We start from the raw sequence: 5351 nt of genomic DNA, 5'->3' as shown, positions 1-5351 counted from the left end.
TGTGTAAGTTGAGTGTTTTCACGTTTCAGGTAGAAAGAAGAAGAGAATCTCTACCAAGCTTGGGAGAGATTTAAGAGTATGATCAGAAATTTCCCTCACCATCATCAGTCTAATGATATTCTTGTTCATAATTTTATTGAAGGGTTGGATCCAAATACCAAGATTCTCTTGGATTCAGCAGTAGGTGGGCAACCTCTTGAGAAGACTTATGATGAATTGTATACACAGTTGAATCGGATTTCATAAGGGAATCCTGAATGACATACTAACTCGAGGAATGCTCCTAAGAAGGTTGCAAGTGTATTAGAAGTAGATTAGTTCACCGCCTTATCAACTCAACTTGCTGAATTGTAGAATCAGATTACTAATCAGTTCAGTAGCATGAAGTTAGGGGTTGCACATCTGGTAGCAACAACAAATGAAGTTCAACAGGTAAATGTGTGGTGTTAGGTTTGTGGTAGTAGTGAGCATGCAACAGATGCTTGTGCGGTTAGTCCAAATTTTGTTAATTATGTGGGAAGTACAAATCGTCAGGGACAACATAACTTTTGTAATACCTATAATCCAAAATGGGTGACCCATCCAAATTTCTCATGGGTGGAAAGTAGAAACAGAAATAAGTATAAGGGGCCAACGCAATAGAATCAACAGCAGGTTCAGAATAATCAAGTCAATGCTCAACGAGCAATATAGAGGAGATGTTGAAGCAACTTCTAGCTTCCCAAGCATAAATGGAAGCAGATATAAAGAGTCAACAGGTAGGTATGGAAACTCAATAGTTGATTATGAGGAATTTGGAGTTGCAACTCTGTCAGATTGTGGGAGAATAAAACACTAGACCTCAGGGAGGTTTACCTAGTGATAGAGAAAAATCCAAAGTAGGTAAATACAGTCATAACGAGGAGTGGTTTATAGTTAAATAAGGTAGAACCAGAGCAGGTTAGTCCCACAGTTACTGATGATGATCCTAAAAAGTATGAGGAAAAGGGGTCAAAGAAAAATTGCCAGCGATGAAACACAGAGTTTTCCAAAATATGCAAAGTATCTGAAAGACATAGTGGCAAATAAGAGCCGGTTGATAGGGTATGCTACAGTTACATTTACTGAGGAGTGCATATCTAAGATACAGAAAAAATTGCTCACGAAGCTGAAGGATCCAGGTAGTTTTACTTTATAGATCACTATTGGACAGACCATCAGTGCTTGTGGATTATGTGACTTAGGGGTGAGCATCAATCTTATGCCCACATCTTGGTTTCAAAGATGGTCTTGGGAGTCCCAAACTCATGACCATTGTTTTGCAGTTGGCTGATAGGTCCTTTGCTAGGCCTGATGGAATTATTGAAGACATCTTAGTGCAAGTGGGATCACTGATTTTTCTAGTTGACTTTGTTATTCTTGATTTTGAAGCTGATCTAGTTGTTCCATTTATTTTGGGATGCCTATTCCTAGCAAGAGGACAATCACTTATTGATGTAGCTGTAGTAAAGATGACTATGAGAGCATATGACAAAGTGGAGGTTTTTGATGTATACAAGGCACTGAATTTGCTGCTTTATATGAAGAATTATCTTTCATATCAATTATAGACCTTGCTTCTGAGTTCCATCTGTTATTTTCTAATGATCCACTCGAGCGAGCTTTAATGGGTCATGATATTTATGGTAATGTAGAGGCACTTTAATTGGTTTAGGTTATGAATTTGGCTGTTATTGACATGAGAAAACTGCCTTTTGAGCCATTAAACATACCAATTGGCTTATCTCCCAAAGCTTCTGTTAATGAAGCTCCAAAATTGGAGCTTAAGGATATTCTTCTGTACTTAAAATATGTTTTCCTTAGTGATAATGATACTATGCCTATTAGTTTGTTCATAAGATTATTTGATGTACAGGTAAAGGAAGCAATGGCAGTATTGAAAAGAGAAAAAAGGCAATTAGCTAGCAGATGTCAGATATCATGAGAATAATCCAGCTTTTTATAAGAATAATATATACATGGAAGAAGGTTACAAGGCAAGTGTGCAACAAAAATGGCAATTGAATCTGGTGATGAAGAAAGTGGTACGAAAAAAAGTCATTAAGTTGTTTGATGCTAGGATTGTCTATCCCATTTTCGACAGAAAGTGGGTCAGCCCAGTACACTATATCCTAAAGAAAGTGGTTACCAGTAAATCTAATGAGTTGATTCCCACGCGTATGGTAAATGGTTGGAGAATCTCATTAACTACTGAAAGCTGAATGAAGCCACCAGAAAGGATCATTATCCCATCCCATTTATTAATAAAATGCTGGATAGGTTGGTAGGGCAGGAATTATTGATTTTTGGTCGGTTACTTAGGGTATAATCAGATCATAACAGCTCCAGAACATCAAGAAAAGACCATCTTTACTTGACCATATAGCACATATGCGTTCAGACGCATGCCTTTTGGCCTCTTCAATGACCTGCAACATTTTAGAGATGCATAATGGTAATTTTATATGACAAGGTTAAAGAATTTGTCAAGGTATTCATGGATTACTTCTCTGTTTATGGTAACTCTTTGATGTGTGCTTGCAGACTCTAGATCCAGTCCTATCTCATTGTGAGGAGATGAACCTTGTATTAAACTGGAAAAATGCCACTTTTTGGTCAAGAATGGAATAGTCTTGATGGGATTCTACTAAGATGTGTTTTTGAAGCTAAATCTACATAAGTGCTTTAAAAGTGCCATTCATCTCCTTATGGTGGCCATCATGGGGGTGAACGAATAGAAAAAAAGGTGTTACAATCAGGTTTCTTTTGGCCAATATTGTTCAAAGATGCAGTTGCTTTTGTAAAGGGGCATGATCAATTTCAGTGATTAGGCACAATTTCAAGGCATCATGAGATACCCCTGAACAACATTCTTGAGGTTGAGGTATTCGATATTTGGGGGATAGATTTTATGGGCCCCTTCCCATCATCTAATGGAAACTTGTATATCCTAGTGGTAGTGGATTATGTATCTAAGTGGGTATAAGATTCTACATTCCCCACAAATGATGCAAGAGTAGAGTTGAATCTGTGAAGAAGCACATCTTCTCCCGGTTTGGCACACCCAGAGCTATTATCAGTGATGGAGGTGCACATTTTATTAACACTTGGTTTAAAAATCTTTTGGCTAAATATTGTGTTAGGCACAAGGTGGTCATTGCGTATTACCCACAAATGAGTGGTCACATAGAGGTATCCAACTGGGAGATCAGGCAGATGTTGTAAAAGACTGTCAATAGTCAGAGCAAGGATTGGGCTGAAAAGTTGGATGATGCACATGGGAATATAGGATAGGCTATAAAATGCCCATAGGTACCTCTCCATATCTCTTGGTTTTTAGGAAAGCCTTCCATTTACCTGTAGAGCTTGAGCATCAAGCTTACTGGGTAGTAAAAAATTTGTATCTTGATATGAAGGTCACGGGTGAGAAAAAATTGTTGAAGCTAATTGAACTTGATGAGTTTCGTCTCCATGCTTATAAGAATGCCAAATTGTACAAAGAAAATATCAAGAAATGGCATGATAAGAATATTCTTGACATTGTTTTTGAACCTGGACAACTTGTTTCGCTGTTCAATTTGAGGTTGAAGTTGTTTCCGGGTAAGTTGCATTTCAAGTGGTCTGGGCCTTTCGAAGTAGTGAGAATGACTTCTCATAGAGCTGTGAAATAAGGAAAAGACTGAGAAATTCTTGGTGAATAGACAACGGGTGAAGCATTATTAAGAAGATCATGGAGATCAACACAATGTATCCATCACCTTTGCGGATGAATGAGATTGAGCTGAGTCGTTCCATGATGTAAACTAAGGCACTACGTGTGAGGAAACCCATGAATGTTATGTAATAGTGTATCATAATTTTTAGTTTTTAGAAAAGAAAAAAAAATAAAAAAATAGAAAAAATAAAAAATACAAAAAGATGAGTCGTGCCACGACCAAAACTAAGAAGCTGAGTGGGAGGCACCCACTTTTTCTTATGTTGTTTTATTATTTTCTTTAGTGTGTAGGGATAAAGGAATTTGAGGCAAAAAGGTGAGAATTAAATTCAGGCCAATGTCACGTCAAAGAAAGTAATTAGGTTTGTAAAAAATGTGTGCAAGTTAGGTACAATACAAAGTTAGAAAAAAGGGCTGAAAATACACTAAAAATGTGAATTCTAGTGTCACCGCATCGCGGTAAGATGCCAAAATGCAATGCGGTCTTTCCAGTAGATCACCATGATTTCACCATGTTGTGGTGTGGTGTTATAACTCAAATTTCAAGGGTTAAAGTGTCACCGTGTTGCACAGAGGTGACAAATCACAATGTGCAGTGACATACCATGATTCCACCACGTCGCGGTGAAGGATTCTTTCGGAGTTTTTTTATGGTCAATTTTAACCCAACCCGCCCCTAATGTAGTGGCCTTTCCCTATAAATACTCCCCAATTCCCTTTCATTCATTTCCTTCCAAACCCTAGCTGCCCCACATCCCTTAATGTCAAGCTATAATTTTCTTTCTTCATCTTGTGCAATTTCCTTTCAAAACAACAAGAAAATTTCACTCATTTTGTTCAAAGAAACCTAAGGTAAGTGTTTTTATTCTTATTCCTTTAATTATTAGAGTGCAGGCATGTGAAATAGTTAGGAATATTTGAAGTGTAAGTAATTTCTTTTCTACTTTGTGAGATAAGAGAGTTCATAATTTGATTGCTATTAGACTACCTCTACTTTAGTTGTTCTATGGTTTAGGATACGGATTGATTCCTTGAATTATAGCAAAATTTAGCACATATGAGTAGCTTGAATGGCTGAAAATTATGTTGTTATGGTGTGAAATCAGCACCGGGATTAACGTGGAATGAGGTGTGTATGTTGTTGACAAGGGAAGTTTAAGTACCTTGGGGGTTTGCTTAGTTGCACTACCATGTGAGCAATTGAGTGTGGGGTGGTTTTTTTTTCTTTACACTTAGTAGTTGCTACATATTGTGTCGTATCTGCCGTTGAATTAATTCTATGCTTTTCATTGTGCTTGAACTTGTGTGAATATGTCAAGTTGGGAGTATGAATGAGTTAATATTTAGTTAGGTTTGATTGAAATAATGACATAAAGTGCACATGGAGTTGTTTTGATAAAGTAATGTAGATTGTAATTTCCATATGATGAATAATGGGTGGAAGTAATCATTATTTAATTTATGGTAGGGATGGCAAATGGGCTGGTTGGGCTGAAGTTGGGCGGGTCAAAATGGGCTGAATAAATGATAGGGCTAATGCCCAACCCTGCCCAAATGCATTTGGGTCAAGATAGGCTGGGAAAGATGGGCTAAACTATGGGTCATGGGTTATAACGCA

General features: G+C 37.4%; 1 non-coding gene across 1 annotated transcript; it reads right to left on the bottom strand.

Moving 5' to 3' along the window:
* Window positions 1–107, bottom strand: LOC124899836. The gene has a single exon (XR_007057400.1). It is a non-coding gene; the product is annotated as a small nucleolar RNA R71 (small nucleolar RNA).
* Between the last annotated feature and the right edge of the window lie 5244 nt (window positions 108–5351).

The sequence above is a fragment of the Capsicum annuum genome, chromosome 6, assembly GCF_002878395.1.
Source record: "Capsicum annuum cultivar UCD-10X-F1 chromosome 6, UCD10Xv1.1, whole genome shotgun sequence".
In the NCBI taxonomy this organism is placed as follows: domain Eukaryota; kingdom Viridiplantae; phylum Streptophyta; class Magnoliopsida; order Solanales; family Solanaceae; genus Capsicum; species Capsicum annuum.
Note: the sequence above shows the minus strand (reverse complement) of the source record. Positions and strands in the feature narration are given on the sequence as shown.